We start from the raw sequence: 20,000 nt of genomic DNA on the forward strand, positions 1-20,000 counted from the left end.
ATTTGTAATTACCTATTTGTATGTACGGGGAGGGAGGTATGCACTCGTGGGGCCCTGTATGATAACCTTTTTCTATCATACAACTTTCAAACTTCTGTATGATTTGCCAGTCTTCCACTCATCCATTACTCTTATAGTATAAAGGAAATCTTGACACCTTTTTTAACAACTTTCTTGATCAGTTGATGACATCTTATGTCCTCTAATTGTTCTGTGTTTACAATTTTCGAGGAACCGTTCATTGTCTATTCGTCAAGATAGCTAAAGTCTTAGATGTTGTGATCAGGCCGTCCTTCACTCCCACCCCCGTGGCGCACAGATCTGAGGCCCTCATCCTTTTCCCTAAACTCAACTCTTTTAGTTCTGGTATCACTTTTGTTTCCCTCCTTTGGACCCTCTCTATTTGATCATTAGGCTTTTATGAGTGTAGTTACCAAACCTGAGAGGTGTATTCTGCCTTTGGTTTAATGTAAGATATGATCAGCTGGCTGATTTATTCCTAATCCATGTACGTGCATGAAGACTTACTGTTTGCCAGGAGACAGTTTGTCTGATTTACTGTTCTTTTGTAGGTTAGAGACGATATGGACTCACAGGTCCCTTTCACACTGAGCCTGACGACTTATATTCTGGTAGACAGTGTTCATGATGAGACCTTCTTTCGCTGAGTCCCATCCTCCCTTAAGACCGGAGAGGATATTCCACGTGGGCCATATGCCTGCCTTGCCCATTTGGAGCTAGGATAGTACAAGGAAACCCTGCACGAAGAAAATATATGAGGTGGCATATCTTTCGTAAGAGGAAATGAGCAAGGAAGACCAGTTGCAGACTATCCTGAGTTAAATTGGAGGAAGATATGGTGCTGAAATGAGCGGATTTATCAGTTGGAGAGCTAGCTGCAGGCTGATCAGATTGGAAGGAATGAGGAAAGTTTGAATCACTAAAATTACTGAAAATCCTTTTGGTTTAGTCCCAGAGATATTTGTGAGTACAAGTTAAATGTATAAAGAGAGGAAAATGAAAAAGAAAGTGAGAGAGAAAAAACTGAGGAGGGAGAGAGACAGAGAGAGAGAGAGAGGAGCATTGCGCATCATATCGTGAAAGATTAAAATATTCAGAGTCCATATGTTTCCCCGCCTCTCGGTGACCCAGCTCGTATTTCAATGAGAAAATGTTTGAACCCGTATGTTGGGTCCGAAGGTTGCGGGGGAGGGAGAGGGTGAGAGTAAGCTGGGAGAGGATGAGAAAGGAGAGTCACCTGGGAGAGTATACCTACCTATCTACGAATATCTACGATTGGTATATTGCTATCAGGAGTAGCTATATATGGACGTCGGGTCCCCATGGTGTTCCTCTCTCCCCTCACCACAAGACCATATTTCTTCCCATACTAATTTTTTTTGCGACGCAGTTTCCCCTCACTTGAACTTTGCATTACAAAGGCCTTCCCTCCGTCCCTTCGTGCTTTCAGTCCTTCCCTTGCGTGACATTCTGGTGAAGGCTCCGGGTTTTCAATGCTTTTTTTTAACCTTCTTGGTCACGAGCAAAATGGCTCTCCTAACTCTGCCTTTACGTATTAATAACGACTTCCCTCACTCAGCCTTCGGTATCATAAAGATCTTCCCTGTAGCTCTGTTTGCACGAGCACCTCCCTTCACTGCGGCTCTATCATCACACAAACCTTCCCTCACTCCAGCTTTGGTTTCACTAAGACCACTCGAGCATGACCAAGGACTTCGAATACCTTAAGTGAGGTATTATGGAAAGCCTCCCCATACCTTAACCCTGCCGTCACTCTGTCTCTGGGATCAAAGAACCCCTCCTCCTCCCTCCACATATGCGTGTCTCTCCTGGCGCTTGACGAGGGACACATGCGCCACAGGCCGGCAGTGCGGTGCCTGGCTACTGAGAATTAGCACTATAAAGAGCTTACTTCCCATTAGGCTCCCGGGGCACGTGCTGGATCCCTAACTGTGGTACGGAATCACAACAAGACTTGGAACACTTAGGCCCCTCTTTTAGCTTGGGTTTACGAGCGTCTTTTTCTATCTTGGCCTGGCTGTCGGAACTTGTCTCTCTTACCTAAGTACTGGTTGGCAAATGTGGCATGAATGATCCTTGGTAGAATGTCTTTTGCTTTGGCTTTCGATGACTCTCGGTTATCAAAGTCCTGGTCTGACAAAACCTTACCTTTCGCTGTCTTTTTGTAATCTTAATCCGCAGTTTGCTACTTAAATGTCCCCGTATGACACAAACAAACATTAAAGAACAGATTTATCATTCCTCGTGTCCTAAATATTATCTACACGATCTCAGACTGAAGGAAAAACCCATCAAGTTTTTTTTTCGAGTGGAAACATAATGTCCAAAATAATGTCCATCGAAAACGTGGAATGTCTTCTGTAAATGTATCGACTTAGTGAAGTTTTATTACATGTTCAAGAAGTGTGTTTTGGATCTTGTTGTATCTGTTTCCCGCAGAAATCTGAGGATCAGGAATCGTCTGTACGAGCTATATCTAATGCCTGGGTTACTCTTCTTTACATCAAGTGCCGGAGGCTGACCTACAATGTATCTAGTACGGGTAAACTCATTATCTAATCCTAATCAGAATTATGATAGATATTTTTACTTTACTCGGCCGTTTATATTTGAGATGACGTAAAAACAGATATCAGGTAAATCCCAGATTTTCTTTTTTTAGTATTCAGTAGATTCCTGGCTAGGATCATAAGCTGACGATGGGTTTGCGTAGCTTTAGCACTGTGATGCTGAAACAAGACACGGTAACTGATATGCAGCTGTATGACTGACATCACACAAGCTAATCTTCAGCAATAAAAAAGACATTCCGCCGGTGTGACGTAGTTATGGTGAGTAAATGTAAACATTATCACACCCACCAGATGAAAATCATCTCACCTGTCCCTCTGTGTGTGTGTGTGTGTGTGTGTGTGTGTGTGTGTGTGTGTGTGTGTGTGTGTGTGTGTGTGTGTTGCCCCATTCATAGCAATAACCATGTGTCCACGTCAAGGTAATGTTTATTGCTTCCAGTAGTGTGAGCTTTGGACCCAGGGACGGCTCTCTTTGTCTCATTTACTTTCGCCAGGAATTCCCAGGACAGATGTGCATGTCGCACAAGGATGAAAATACCCCACCATCATTCTTCACACCGACAAATCAAAATCTGCCCATCTCGTGGGTTCGCACTATTGGAAAAGTTGAGTAAGAATCCTGATAGCAACTTTATAGACCTCAGAACTACCGGCGTGTAAATATCAATTTTGACCATTATTCTTGGTAAAGGCAGAACAGCCGTATGTAAAGCAGGAATAAGTACGACCAATAAATGAACTGCCACAGTTATCAAAATAAAAAAGAGAACAATTTATCATGACTATTAGAGAAAGACCATCCTGGTGGGAGGGAGAATGTCATGTGCTGCGCTCCCAGTATAAATGACCTCAGTGGTCCGGACAAAATCTCAATAAACAGCCATATTGCTAAAGTTGGGTAAGTTGCTCGATAGTTTCTCAGACCTGCCAGTAATTTGGACAGCACACTTCCTTCACTATTGACTCAGAACGAGAACATAAAGCTGGAGAGAGAATGTAAGACCATTATACGTTAGCTCACATGGAAAGATGTGGTGCTACTGATTATGTAGTATCATTGTAGTATCGAGAGGACCCAGTGGTGTCTTCATAGACCCAGTGGTCTGTTGCTGATTGAATTCCTTTGTATTTAGCATCACGGGTGATGTGTAGCAAACCAAGGCTGAGACAGTATCTCTATGGAAGATCTCTCTAGATATCATAAACTTTATGCAGACTGGTGTGGCTCACAATACCAGTAGAAAATATCATACAAAATTGATCATGAGAGACGCTATCAGTGCTCCAAGAAATCCTATCAAAAGGTAATTTTATAGTTACTGGTAGAAAAGATAAAGAGTTAAATGTATAACATTCATCACCAAACTTATGCAGGTAGAGTTTGTGTGTCTCAGTGGTGAGAGCTGCAAGTGTATGAGGCAGAGTAAAACATATGTTTCTCATTAAGATGCATATTTCCTGAGGCAAACTATTCGTATATTGTGAGGATATTTACACCGTGATTTGCAGAATATATGTGAATAACTGTTACCTGTTGGTATAAGCACTCATGAATAAAAGGAAAAGCATGATATGTGTGGCAAGAGGCTCCTGGCTGGAAGCAGTAATATCCGTTATTTACATTCATATTAACTTCATTAGAATCCCTCTAACTTTCAGCAATGCTACCTCGTAGATAATGCAGCCAGAACCCAGGAATCATTTGCTAAGTAGGAATGAGGTATTTGCATAGTTAATCAGCCTCAGCGTTCTGCTCCTCAGATATGGCCTGGGGAAATTCGCAAGAATTGAGAAGCAAAATAAGCAACATTCGCTGTATGGTAAGCTCTGGAGATCAGTGTGTATACATGAGTGACTCTGTACTGTGGCTGAGTTCTCCAAGAGATTCTGGAGCCAAGGATGAAAAAGACTGATGTAGAGTGAGAGACAATGAGAATCAGACAGACAGAAATACAGGTAGAGAGAGATGCTGGATACAGGCCAATATAGACAGCAAGAGAGAGACAGACAGACAGACAGACAGACAGACAGACAGACAGAGAGCACTTATGATGAAATTTTGCCAAAAGGCAGGGCCGGCGCGCTGGTGTTCGCCGCAGAAAAATCAATTGTTACGAAAAAAAGGTAACAGAGAAGATATACAGATTAATAAATAGATAAATAGATAGACAGTTAGATAGATGAATGATAAAGAGAGAGAAAAAGAAAAAGAATAAGAGCGAACTCACGGCCCATTCTCACCACAAAGACTCCATAACTAAGACAATATCTTGCCACAAGCATCACATCCTCCAGGGACGCCAAGCGAGCGCAGCCACCCAACTCCTCCAGGAGTCGCTGGAGAGGAACCTGGAAATACGTGCATGAGCTTCCCTTCTGGAACCGACGCCTGGAACTCAATATTCACAAAGACACGGAAAAAGCCATTATCCGCGGCTTTAAAAATTCCCACCGGAGTAGAAACTTATTCGCCGACATCATTTCGGGAAATCATACCCAAAGTTTGGAAAGTTTAGGAACCACCCAGCACAGTTCCAGTTCGCCCACCAAACCTCCAGTCCGCAGAAGAGGAAGTAAAACAATCCAGAAAAAAATATATATACGCACAAACATCAGCCGTAATGACGTCATGCATCAGACATGTTTTCGAACAAGTAATAAAAAGTAAAAGTACGAAATGTATCGAGACGAGACACTTTAATACTAGAATAAAACTGTTTACCATTTCGTAGGCGTGTCTTTCATCGTTTCCGAATTCACAACCAAGTCATTCGCCGCTCCTGAGCGCAGTACCAGGTCATTCACCGCTCCTGAGCGCAGTACCAGGTCATTCACCGCTCCTGAGCGCAGTACCAGGTCATTCACCGCTCCTGAGCGCACATCATGCCAGTCTGGGCTGCTCAGTCGGTGTGGAGAGATTTCTGATCCAAGTTCGTGTATATCATACCATGTGATAGCTACCTCTGTCTTCCTGGCCTCACATATGATCACCAGAACTTGCAAAGTAGAATACAAGAATTGATGAACAATGTAAGAACATGTAATTTCATCTATGTAATGGTAGGAAGATAGTTAAGAGTTAAGAGTAGAGAAAAGATGGGGAGCAAGAGAGAGAAAGAAAATCTAAAATAGATGGATGGATGGATGGAAAGAGATGATGATACTGTATTTGAATTGGCAAATCGACGGGTTGATGGAGACAGACAGACAACAGGATGGCAGACATGAGTGTAGTGAGAAATGGGAGAAAGACAAAACAGAGAATGGTGGAGAGAGATGAGAGACAAAAAGACTGAAAAAGATAGAGATAAGAGGAAGAGAGACAGAAACACTGGGAAAGACACGGCCATGAGAGGGACACAGACAGAGAAATAGAAATAAACAGCAAGAAACAGAAAAGAGAGAGAGAGAGAGAGAGAGAGAGAGAGAGAGAGAGAGAGAGAGAGAGAGAGAGAGAGAGAGAGAGAGAGAGAGAGAGAGAGAGAGAGAGAGAGAGAGAGAGAGAGAGAGAGAGAGACTATGAAAGGATTTTCTTTTCCCTATATTCAAATTCCTTCGTTGCTAAGCCTCATAACACAGTTACATACATATTAATGAACAATATTCTCTCTATCCTGAAGCTGATTATACACTTCGTTCTGAAGTAATGTCCTCCCTCTTGGTACACATTTGGAACAACTGCATTTGTAACTCTCCTCACACAATGTATTCCATCCGTCCTATTTCCGTACTCTCTCTCTCTCTCTCTCTCTCTCTCTCTCTCTCTCTCTCTCTCTCTCTCTCTCTCTCTCTCTCTCTCTCTCTCTCTCTCTCTCTCTCTCTCTCTCTCTCTCTCTCTCTCTCTCTCTCTCTCTCTCTCTCTCTCTCTCTTCAGTTGGTTCTGCGTATCAAGTCCAGCTCTATGTACGAAACCCTAAATATGTTTGCTGACTTACCATATACTTCTGAAAAATCAGTTATTTTCCTGCGTGTTTGTCAACTAAAAGTATTTAGCTCATTCAAACAGTTCTGACAAAGGACTCAGAAGTTGCTGTTTGAAATATCATGATACAGTTTTGAAAGCATTTCTGAAAGAAATTAAATAATCTTAGTTATGATTCATGTTTATAGATAATTGTTTCCACAGCAGCAAAGTCATCAGAGGTGCGAGATAACTCCGTCATAATCGTTCCAAGATATTGAGAAAAAATGTAATGCCAATTATCTCTGGCCATGAAAAATGAAACTGAATATTAGTTAATCCTCAGATATTCTGTCGACCTAATGTTGTTGAAAACAATGTGTGATTGATGTCAGTAAAGATCACTATTGGAAAGAGGACTGTGCTGAAGTGGCGTACATAGACATGGAAAGTCCTGAGGTAGACTATACATATGTGGAGTTAACCTTAGATATAGAATTGTGTAATGTTCTGCATTGGAGTTTATAACGTTGCCTGGCTAGACCCATACTGTATAAATGTGGGGTGCCTTGGAGGCTGCAAAAATGTCTTTCGCTGGTGTACGTAAATACAGGATGTCCTAATGTGGAGTATATGAAACCGAAACCAAGTGTTAAAAACCATTTACTTTATAGCAAAAAAAGTCAGTATGACTCCAGTATATCATGTTTCAACCTCGTCAGTTGTCAACCGCATCTTCGCATGACGGCTCTTATCTCCCCTTGACCCAAATATAACCACCGGATGACACTTTATGCTCTCTCATGTCTCATCTAGCAACTACAACCAGACCCTTTTAAGAACGCCAGCTCTTCTTCCCCTCAAAGGCTCTTAGATTCTTCTCCATTTTTTGTGTTCATTTGTCTCTGCTCATTTTGCGCCGTTTTTTTGTTCCACTCAAGGCCAGGCCGAAGGGACGACTTCTGAAGCTTTTAACATAAAAGGATTTAAAGAATACAAAGCTATTGACCCTGTCCACTATCATTTATATATACATATATATATATATATATATATATATATATATATATATATATATATATATATATATATATATATATATATATATATATATATATATATATATATATATATATATATATATATATATATATATATATATATATATATATATATATATATATATGATCTCATTCTACTACAAACTAAAGATGAAGATCTATACATATGTGAAAAAGTCTCTTTGAGATTATCTTTTAATCTTGAAAGTTTTCAGCTCGTTAAATCGAGAAATCATCCTGACCGTGATGCCTGGTACCCTGATGCCTGGTACCCTGATGCCTGGTACCCTGATGCCTGGTACCCTGATGCCTGGTACCCTGAGGTATCAGCAATATTGGTATGGGCACATCCATCAGATCGCCTCACTTGAGACTGAAGCAATTTGTGAGATGTCTGACTCCATTGATGAGGATATCAAATCCAGCCCTTCAGAGTGTTTCCATGACGTCAGGTCCTCTATTGCCTATTAATAAGGCATTTGGGAAATGGTTCAGGCGTACTATTACCATTATATCAAATACATTCTTGTTATATTATATATGGCTACCTTCATAAATCTAAATCAATTCAAATTTAGACATTATTCTGCTTTCATTCCGTCCTACACATGTACTTTCGTTCGGTCGTTTTTCATCATAACGCGATGTTCATAGCTGTTCATGACATTTTTAAAGTACCTCAGAAAAAAAAAGTAAGTTATGGTCTGAAAACTTTTCAGGAGTGTCATACACTGGAGTCCACAAAAGAACACCAGACGAGGAAAACATTTTAGAAATATCATTTCCAAAGTACATCGCCTGGAGGATCCTGATCCCTCTTATTCCAAGAGTGCCTCAACCTGGAGGATCCTGATCCCTCTTATTCCAAGAGTGCCTCAACCTGGAGGATCCTGATCCCTAATATATCAAGAATGCCCCAACCTGGAGGATCCTGATCCCTGTAGGTCTCTTCAGAACTAAAGTAACCAAGAGGATTTGATAAGTAACTTAAAGAAGAAACAGAGGGAAACATACAGAAGATCAGATAATGGTAGTAATGAGAGAACAGAAGTTTATAACGTCACAATTCCTAACTCAAAGAATATTCAAGGTATAGACAGATTCCTCATGGAAACAGGAATGAGTATGGCTCGAGCGGCTAACACAAGGATAGTTGGTGCATCATGGTACACCTTGCAATGGCTTATCATTGGGGGGGAGGGACGTTTAACTGAGTACAGGAATGATTGAAGAATTCATAGGTCGTGAAGTTCCTTGGTGCTATATGTTCATGAATACGAAGTTCTACATACACTGGGAAGACGTGTAGGTGTTTTACCGAGGACGGGATAAGATGTGGGGTACCATTAAGGCTGCGTTCAGAAATATAAGCGAGACTGCTAACCATAGACAGGTACTGTTGTGTTTGACAGAGGCAGCTAACAGATTGACAGTTGTGTCAGCAAAGAAGGCGAAGTGAAAATTGGAAAACAGTCGACCAAGAAAAAGAGATTGGAGACAGACAGAAGATAATCTACCTGTGGTGTGTTCAACGTCAAGTCACTTGTTATCAGCTCTCTGAAGAAGACGTTTTGGGACGCAGCGTTGGAGCATTAAAGGATTCCCTCCCATCTGTGTTTACATCCACCACCTAAACCCTCATTTGTCATAGAGTTGCTCAGTATATACATGACTCTGTATCACTAACACGTGTTTCCTAAAGCCACAGCATAGTACCATTATTCTTCTGATGAACATAACAATAAACGTAAATCTAAACACTATACTTTCCTTGTGACCTTTGACCCATATCAGTGACCTCTGACCTACAGGGTCAGGCCTACGTTGGATACGCTGTGAGTGCCTTCTCTGTCACTCTTTACTCAAGTGCCTCTTCCTCACAGTTAATGTTATTTTTCATTATCAGTGTATCATTATCCATGCCAGAGGTCAAGGGTCGTGACCTTAGCAAGTAAATGCGTATTGGTGTCAGAGATTTATCAGCTGAAATAACCATAAGACTCGACTAATACAATAGAAGTTTACTAAAGTTCAGGTAAGAAAATATCTGATGTCTGTAAGAAACAAGGCAGAGCATATTGTGGAAAATGAATACTTCAAACACAGCAGACTGAAACAAGTATATTTCATATCCTGGACAAGTTAGATAGCGTACTGTACACATCGTGAGGGAAGCATCTTCTCCATAAACACAACTCAGCGGAAAATAGGAATTTCAGTAAACACATCAGTTGATGTGAACGTTGAGAATGTATTACATTCTGTCGAGAATGTGATGTAGTTACCCACACAAAGAGAGTTATCTTTACTATTGTGTGAGAGAGATAGTGTTATAGTAACCCCCAGCGAGCTACCTTTACCACTGTGTGAGTGGTGGAAAAATGATATGGCCATAGGGATACCACTGTGTGATAGTGGGAGATATTTCTACTACTGCGTCATAGTAAGTGTGGTAGGGACTCAGTACTTCTGGGATATAACTGCCGCTGTGAGCGTGGTAGCGGTATACGCACGTCTAGCACCTCTGTGGTTGAGCTGTAACACTGTGCAGTTGTGGTATTGATACAGTAACTACAACAGGGATTCATCTACCACTGTACGACCGTGGCAACGATACAGTACCTACAATGGGACCACCCACAAGTGTCAATAAATAACTTTGATATTATCATCCTCGGCAAAATGAAACTTTTACCCAGAGATAAGAATTCAGTAAAAATTAAATATGCACGTTTCACACATTGTCTGAGATATATCATAGAAATAAATTCTTGCCATTCCCTACATCACGCGAAACCGAGACACTGATTTGATTCCCAGTGAATCTGAAAAAGAAGGTAAGTATGCAGAACCAAGAAAGGAAATAGAAAGGGAGTTCTTACCTTGAGGATAGGGGACAACAGCTGGTCCCGGTCACACGCATGCTGCCTGTGTTTTTGCAGAGCGGCGGAGAGCAGCAGGGGAGCTGTGTAATGTAAACACTGGCTGGTGCAGCTGGTCTGGCCGCTGGTGGAGTCCCTCACGACACGATGACTGTTGTGAGGGGCGGCAGTGTACCCTCCTACCCTAGTGATTCATCAAGGTTTTTTGTGCGTTTTTTTGGGGGGTATATGTCCTTGGCTGCTCTCATGTGTTTTGCTCCGTTTTCTATTCTTTTTTTTAGTTCTGTTATCTGTTCATTCCTTATGACGTCTAGGGATACTTCTACAAGTTGCTACTCGCCTTCACTACTATATAAACACTGAAAATATATTGAACTCGAATATTCTTCGCCAAATATTTGATGCTCATGATGACCACAAGAAAAAATGTTAAAAGTCTTGCTCACATAATGTACACACAAATTATAATTTACGAATCAATCAATTCTTTAATGATGTCGAGAAAGAGAGAGACAGATAAAGAGAAAGAGAGAGACGGAGGTAGGGAGGAAGATCTATATATCTCCCAAGTAGCAGTGAGGCATGCAGCGAGTCGTCTGCCTCAACACACCCTACCACTTCTGACAGCCACACTCTCCAAGATCCTAAGAGTTCAGTATGATTTCGGGCGTATCTATCAAAACATTATCTTAAACGCATTTTCAATCCGCTAGAGCAAACGTCCGTATATATTATGAGTTTCGTCGCTGTTTAGAGTAAAATTGATCATTTCTGCTACTGTCTGATTTAGGACTTGGTCTATTCTATCCACTGATCACCTTCCACGAGGTGAGAAGGTACACAAACAGGAGTAAGAGGTCCACAGTGCTTTCTGTCCCGAGAACAACTAGAGGTAGGGAAGGCTGCCGCTGGCTGGCCAGGAGAGAGCGCTGGGTACACCTTCCCGCTCGACGTCCCGGACACAACTGACGCCCGCCTCGCCCTAGAGTCCTCGTAGGGATTCGACCCGCGCCCATTTCACCCTCAAACCAAGTATATTTAGGTTCGTCCTCCCTAAACATCTTCCCTCACCCGTCTTGACATAGCTTAATCTCGTCAGGAACGTCCAGAATCAGACTTATTGCCCTGCAATGATGCTTGACTGTAGGGGAGATTTAAGAATATTGATCCCAAGTCTTGTGGTTATAGGTTTAGGTCTACTTTCCCCAAATGGACTCGTGAGCATCCGTTAGCATCCTGATGCAGACCTGCCCTGCAGGACGAGGCTGCTTCACCATCCAGAGTTGACCCTTGACACCCACACTGTTCTTGACCTTTCATTAATCATCTGCCGCTCACAACATCACTTTTCACTGGACCTGCGACAGATCAAAACGCTAATAAATTTCTTCCTCAGCTAGTGAGAAATGAACAAAGCTTTCATGATGACGTGCTAGACTTGCCCTGGACGTATCCTGGATGAGGAACACGGCTCATAGTCTGGAAAATATTTGGAAGTCAAACAAGCCAGCTGCTGCTCTCTATACAGTATCATATAAATTGAATTATGTGAGTCATAAAACATATCTGTTGTCAGATGTTCTCACCTCTGTCGACCTCATAATTTTTGAACTAGTAGGCAAAAAATTTGACATCATTTTAAGTGATATGTATCATGATAACGGCTATACTAATATGTTCATCGTAGCTTTCTTTCTTTTTTGCGATGGCAATCTATATCATGAGGGGAGAAGAGACTCCTCTGATTTATTCCCTTCCAAAAAATATGGATGATGGTGGTATCTACTGACTCAGAAGGCAGTGAAAAAGAAGCCAACTCCCGCATGAATATATATTATCCACCTTATGGCTCTTGTAAAAAATGCCAAAAATAGCTGCTTCTTCCTGAGAAGTCTTGGGTAGGCGAGCACTGTATAGGGAGATTTCATTGCTCTCTCTCTCTCTCTCTCTCTCTCTCTCTCTCTCTCTCTATATATATATATATATATATATATATATATATATATATATATATATATATATATATATATATATATATATATATATATATATTTATTTATTTATTTATATATATCGTCATCATAGAACCCCGACTGACTCTCCATGCTCACTATGAAATCATATCCTTAGAGGGAACTTCTTCCATGTATCTTCCGAAAGATTAAAAAGAATAATTCCTCAGTCATATCCAAAAATGATAAATGGTCTGAAGTAAAGATTGAAAGACGGCAGCATACATCCAGACAGACAGACGCACAGACACATACACAGAGATAGACAGACATATGTATATCATGATAGAGAGACATATGTATATCATGATAGACAGACATATGCATATCATGATAGAGTCTGTGAAACACTTGAGGTTCTCCATCCTGTTATAGTGACGTGCCTTCATCACTCACGCCCCACAGAGAGGACATCCTCAAGGGAACCTCTCGTGTTTGTTCAGGATTAAGGAACGTGCCTAGAATGTGTCTAGCGTGGAGCACACGCTATATCCCTGACAATATACTTGTGTGCTCAGCTAAAGTGCAAATATGGCACTTGGATAACGGGAGCCTCAGCCAGGCTCCTCAGTGGAACACGTGGCCGACTATACTTCCTGCCACGGCAGGTAGGTTTATTTCCCCTCAACAAATAGAATACATTTCAAGACGATGAATAATTCTCCTACATGATCCCTGGTCTTTCGCTTGAAATTGTCAATTTTTCTTTTGAATATTAATTTTTTTTCTTTATTCTGCTTCATGACAAGTTATCAGAAACATCATCACAGGTAGATGAAATATTGCTATGTATCATCAGTATACAATAACAACGTCAACATAACAACATAACAATGCCAACAAGGTCTGCCTGTAGGCGTGCCTCTTTGATCTCCCAACACGCTGTCAGGCAGAAATGCCTCTCTCCTGACAGGCCAGTCTTCAATAAGTGAGCCAATACTGGTCGGATATTGAGTGTCCGGATGAAAGTGTGTTACATATTAAGCAAGTGAGCGCATGTATGTATGTACGTAAGCGTGTGTGTGTTGATGTATATCATCTCCGGGGATGTGTGAACAGTATCGTGTATATCCTGCATTAGTATGAAAATGTTAAGTGTGTCACTGTATATAGTGTGGCTGGAAGATGATAGTGCTAACCCGTGACCATACACAAAAGATCTTTCATTTACCACAATAACAAGGATGCCTCGAGTGATGGTGGGGCACAGATCTCTCCCTCTGTGGTTGTGTGTAGAACAGTTAATAGTGTCAACACATGGGATTGGCTGACCCCTCACGTGCAGTCACTTCAAATACCGTCATATATAGATCATAGAGGGAAAATCTGTGTCAATGTGAGATGCAGATATCAAGTCAATAAAGATAACATAAGCCATAATCCTCCCAGAACACAGCATATACACGCAGCGCCAGGACCCGACACGGGAGGAGCAAAGGTTAGTAAATCGGTATTTACCTTCCATTAGTGAGTGACTCCAGGGCAGAGGGTGCCGCTCACCTCCACACTAGGGAGAAAAACCTCCGCTGGCACACGAAGCTGGGGTCCCAGCTGGGCAGTAGGGACCGGGTAGTGGTGCATTATGATGGAAATGATTCTGTTTAAAGCACACACACACACACACACACACACACACACACACACACACACACACACACAGTGAAGTGGCAGACATGCTTAAGTGAAGATGGCTTCTCTGTTATTCCGTAGTGAAGAAGTCTGCAGGTCCGGCAAACTGCATCAGCCAACGCAGGAGTCTCCTCTACGAGGCGTCTGGAAAAAATAATTACTTGTTTCACTGCCGAGGATGGAAACAAAGACATTTTTGTCCGGCAAAGAAAAGGTTTAAGTGAGTGCAAATGGTTCCTTCTTGCCAAGTTATTTTCTATTATATGTTTTCTCTTTTCTAAGGTAATCCACTTTACCTCTTTTATTCTCTTTCTTCCTGACTTTAAACTCAAGGAATTATGTATATATATATATATATATATATATATATATATATATATATATATATATATATATATATATATATATATATATACTTAGTAGTTGCAAACAAGGTAACTAGAGCGAGCCAACGTTACAGATTCATAGTACGGAGTTTGTCTTGGTATAGCGAGTATGTTAACATCACATGACGTCATAATATAGATGACACAACTTCTATGTTCGCAGAGGAAGGATCGATGTTACTGACTCCATCGTTGTGACTATGTTGTCAGCAAGCAAGACGCCCGAGGTAACTAGACTGTCCAGTGCGTGTTGTTGTTTGGTGCTTGGATGATTGGGCGATCACACCGGGACACAGGATTCTGACCACTTGAAAAATCATCAAAAGTACGTGTAAGAATTTCTCTCTCTCTCTCTCTCTCTCTCTCTCTCTCTCTCTCTCTCTCTCTCTCTCTCTCTCTCTCTCTCTCTCTCTCTATGTGCATGTTAACACTTCTAGCTTAATGACCACTCCACAATCGATAGACATTAAACTTAACTACATGTGCCAGGCTATTGGTATGCTTCTAACGACGCTCTGGAGAGTATACCTTCTGGGCAATTAGCCTCACACGAATCTTTTAGGTAAATGGTCGGACACAGATTCCCTCGACAAGTGGACAGACACAGATCTTGTTAACAAAGGACTAAAGACAAATCTTTTGGACAAATGGAATGACAAAGTTTTTCCTTTAAGCAGACCAACAGGAGTCATTTGTACACAAATAATCTGCAAAAAGGGAATAAATCTCCCGGACAGTGAAACAAAACGAGTTTCTCAGACATGTTTACACACAGGAACCGTTCGAGCAAGTAGACGGAGGTGAAAATTTGCTTTAATGCCAATAAATTAACATAAGGACATTTTTGTACTTGATCTTTTCCTATTATCACCATACAGCCATAAACATTCATGTTCTAACTTATCATTATTTGAACAAACGGTTGTTGATATTATTTCATTGTGGCTACGGGACAGTTTATGCACAGTTGTGAATAACGTTTATGGAGGAAAATCAGTAAAAAGTTTTACCTGTGTTGAATGCGAAATTAAGGTACATGTAATGCTTGAAGATCTTTCTTAACATTATAAAACATGTTTTATTCCTATTTCTGATTCAACTCTTCTATAGTGCTAAACGTTTCTGTAAAGCTCACTTGGGTTTGATTAACTTTGAGCGCTGAACTAAGAATTGATCCAAGGATAATACATCACTTGGCATTAACTGGTCAGCCACTGCGTTAACTGGTCAGCCACTGCGTTAACATTATTTTTCCCGCTTGTTTTGTAATCCATAATTCTTTACTCATACCATGATAATCAACTGACTCACATTCAGTGAAAAGAGAATGTAAATTTTATAAAAAAAAAAACTATAGTACTATTGACCAGACACGTGCGCTACTAGGACGATGCACATGATGCTGAAATTATGCCTATGCGACTGGAGAGATGCACAAGCCATAGAAAGACGGATATCTTCCTGAAGAAATAACTCTCATATTCTTGAAAAGACGAGAACCTCAAGGAACAACACACAGACCAACAAGAAGATCGGGAAAATACTAAGCTGTTCTATGAAAGCGACAAAGTCATATTATACGATACATTCATTGTGAGGTCAAGTGAAGTTAAGTTGTTTTGCTTGATTACGCAAGTGTGTGCACTCGATCTCAACTCTCTAACTGGTGAGTACAACTTATTCATCACAAGTCTCCATCTGCTGAGTTTTCTTCACAAGTGTTCAGTAGTCTGGCAATAACTAGTACACATTCTTTAGCTTTTCTCCTCGTCCGTGACCAACCACCCGCTCGTCCCCAGCTTTAGGCCTGAGGATTAGAATCTGAGAGAACCTTTCTATCCGAGAAGCATCGATTGGAAGTCCTTAAAGATCTCGAAGAAGTGTAAATAAGATTTCGGTTTCTGCGAGCTTTCTGAAGAAGTAGAGCTTCCAACTACAGTGTTGTCAATCGGCTTAACTCCGGTGGGGTTCCCTGACGATCTCACATATATACCTACAAGATTTACAGTTTACACAGTGTTTCCTCCGCTTACAATAGTGGCAGCGTGTACCAAGTTTTAAGTCTTTGGAATACAACTGAAGGTACTAGACTTTCAGCCATGACTTTCGTGCAGATGTAGATAAGGTTTTTCGTGCGGTATAAACAGATCATTCGATCTTTCATGTCCGAGCTCGTTGACGTAGATATGGCTTGGCGTGGACGATGTTTGGGGAACATTTTTCTCTCTGGTTAAGTGCCTAAGATATCTCCAGTATCCTGGAGGACACACAAGGTCTCTCACCTTCTTTGTGGAAATGTAGATGGAATTCCTCAGAATGAGATCACGGGGCGGCAGGCCAATCTATTTTCCACGTATTAGATCTTCTCTGATCTAGTGGCCCCAGTCTTAACACCCGGGTTGACGAAACCAGCCAGAACGCGCGCGCACCTGCCCACCTCAGGTTTTCAACGAAATGAAACCTGACAGGTGACTAAACAGGTGCAACTTCCACCCAGATATTACGGCCTGTCACGTGCCAGAGGATCAGCTGTCTGTCAGTAGCATGGGAACACCAGCGTGGCTCAGGAGGGCGACTTGTGACGACGATCACCGCCTGTCACCACTTGCTCCTGCTGGCTGATCATTCATGATCCTGGTGATCTGCTGGCTGATCATTCATGATCTGGTGATCTGCTGGCTGATCATTCATGATCCTGGTGATCTGCTGGTTGATCATTCATGATCCTCTCGCTTCGCCACACATCCTCCTGCGTGCAGCGCTCATGTTATCAGAATCACCTGAGGTTATCTAAGGTCATCTCGGCTTTCTTGATGTGCTGAATCTATCGAAGGCAGTATGATATTATCTTAGGTCAAGTGAGGTATCCTGGTCACCTGAGGTTGAATAGATATACCGAAGATCGCAAAAACGTTTGAGGATTATCTGACGTATTTGCAAGTTTTGAGGAAGCGTGATGTTTTGAAAGATCAAGTTATACTGAAAATTTTCAACATATCAGAATTAATGAGATAATCTTAGCTTCAGCAAGATTCTGACTTTATCCCGTGTAACCCTAGGCCATTATTCATCCCCAGTCCCCCAGGAACCAGAGGAAGGCAATACCAAGCAGTTCCTCTCATACTTAGTGAACTACTGAGCGTTACTGGAGGCAGCGCCACGAACATCGTAACTTAATATGCCACATAGTCTCACCGCAGAACATCTACGTTTGTTCGTGTATGTTTTCCACATTGGCAGTAAAGTGAGAAGGTAAGCTACACTATGAAATTTATTGAGTTATAAAGGTAAACGTGAAGAAAGATTTAAGTGTAGTAAACTGTGATTGCATAAGGAAAAAGGCAGAGCCTAGAAGCAGTAAAAAAATATGTGAACTAGATTTAAAAGTCCTTCTGTATGGCATTCGAATTCAAGTCTGAAAAACTAACCCTTACTCTTTACAATCTGCTAATGCGTCAACACCTTGAATATTGTTTAGAGAGAGAGAGAGAGAGAGAGAGAGAGAGAGAGAGAGAGAGAGAGAGAGAGAGAGAGAGAGAGAGAGAGAGAGAGAGAGATAATAGCATTCTAGGTGAAAACACTCAGCTTCTATCATAACATAAATAACAATATCACGTAATTACATTCATCACGTTGTCACCAGCGTAAATGGACCAGCTATTAGAGAGTCCGACAGAACTAAACATTCTAATTACCCAATTTCAAATATGTCTGTGGCGTGCCAGTTCCTGACAAGAACTTGCCAATTAAGCAGAAAGAAATGCCAATTACCAGGTAAGATATTCTCTACCGTTATTGGTCAGAAACGTACAGCAGCAGGTGTGCTTCAGGAAACCCGTTGGAACAATTCCATTTTTAATTATGGGTAGTGTTCGCCAGGCTCCTCAGGGGGTACATAACCAACATGTAATCCGATTAGCCACACTGGACGAGGAAGGCATCTGCTAGCGGTCTGATCAGCCACGGACAGTGTACCCTGAAGGTCATCATCAAGTGACTAACGACCTGGTAACTATTGGAAAGGTTAATCAGAACATCTTTCTTTTAAGTATGAATTAAGTAAATGAAATAGAGGAGATTAGGCGTAGAGTAAACGTTACCTCGACGCCATGAAGATAACTCACATTACTGAAATCAACTGCGTTTCTGGAGCTACATAACATAAAGCTTTCAGGGTCTTGTTGAGACGTCAGTCTGCTGAACTTACTCTTATCAATCTCAACGTCTTTGATCTCTTACAATACAAGAGAGAGAGAGAGAGAGAGAGAGAGAGAGAGAGAGAGAGAGAGAGAGAGAGAGAGAGAGAGAGAGAGAGAGAGAGAGAGAGATTATGTAAACACTATGACTAAGTGTTTTTCCACAAGCTTGCGAAATATGTTCAGAATGACATGTGGACACCATTTGCTTCCTTGTTATGACAACCTACATAACCCACTTGGTTGTAAACATGAACAACAACAACACATCAGACCCACGGAGCCTGAACCCAACAGAGGTGTTCGTGACCTGGAAATTATGGAAATTATGGACACAAAGGAAAAATCTCGACATTACATAATTACAATAAGAAGAACCTGGAGGCGAGCATCTCTCCACAACGAAGTTAATTAGATTGAGTTCTTCTGGTGTACTTGATGCCCACCGTCTGGAACATCACCCTTTCAGAACACTCCAGGCGTCACTCTGTCCTTGCTGCTGGAACAGACTTGAATTCTTACAAGTGGAACCTCAGTGTGGGTCTCATGCTGTTATGAAAGTAAGAATGGAATTATTTCCCGTGTAGTCACCATTTCAATCTCCACTGGAATCATGAAGAGTAGAATGCTAATTCTGGCCATAAAGACCCCGGAACATTAGAGTCTTACTTCTCATTACTGATACACACATTTTCTCTGAACAAAAAGATATAAAAAAAAAAATCAATGGAATTTGAAACTTCGAAAGAGCAACTATCCTTTGTTTAAATGAAAAGTGATAACAGTCTTAAGGAAACACTTCAGCGACGAGAGTTGGATGAAGCAACGCGTAGCTGATGTACAAACACATTTTCAAATCAAACTTCAGCTCATAGCTCCTCCACTTTTAACATTAATGCCATCGTTCTTTTCCTATTTACTCCCGCTGTCTACCTCCTCCACCCAACTCCTCATTCTCTAACTCCTCCAGCTACGTTCTCACTCCTTACCTTCTCCAGAGAACGTAATGCTCTACACCTTCAGTTAAGAATGTCACTCCACAGCTCCTTCAGGTAATTCCCAACTCCAAGCCTCCACCAGCAAGCTCCTCATTCCCACCATTCTACAGCTAACTTATCACCCCTGACCTGAGCTAAATTTCTCACAAGTGGCCAGCTAACTCATCCTTCTCTACCGTTTTTTCTCTCTCTTTGGCTTAGACGACATAGGAAAAAGAATGCTGTAATCAAGGCCATCTCATTAACGTTATATATTTGTGTATACTTTAGTATAAGCTATATGTCCATTTTGTCAACTAACTTCTAGGGTAGGATGAACA

At 41.4% G+C, this 20,000-nt stretch overlaps 1 protein-coding gene across 3 annotated transcripts in view; it reads right to left on the reverse strand.

Moving 5' to 3' along the window:
- The window catches only part of LOC139759823 (neurotrimin-like), an 85,215-nt gene extending 73,799 nt beyond the window's left edge, over positions 1-11,416 (reverse strand). Inside the window, exons 1-2 of one of the 3 annotated variants that reach the window (XM_071682312.1) lie at positions 11,306-11,416; positions 10,460-10,818 (exon numbers count right to left, since the gene is read on the reverse strand). The gene's annotated coding sequence lies outside the window, so the exon portion shown is untranslated. Of the gene's footprint in view, positions 1-10,459 lie in introns of all 3 variants that reach the window. The other 2 variants (XM_071682311.1, XM_071682313.1) reach the window with 2 other exon arrangements.
- Positions 11,417-20,000: the final 8,584 nt, after the last annotated feature.

The sequence above is a fragment of the Panulirus ornatus genome, chromosome 34 (assembly GCF_036320965.1).
Source record: "Panulirus ornatus isolate Po-2019 chromosome 34, ASM3632096v1, whole genome shotgun sequence".
In the NCBI taxonomy this organism is placed as follows: Eukaryota; Metazoa; Arthropoda; class Malacostraca; order Decapoda; family Palinuridae; genus Panulirus; species Panulirus ornatus.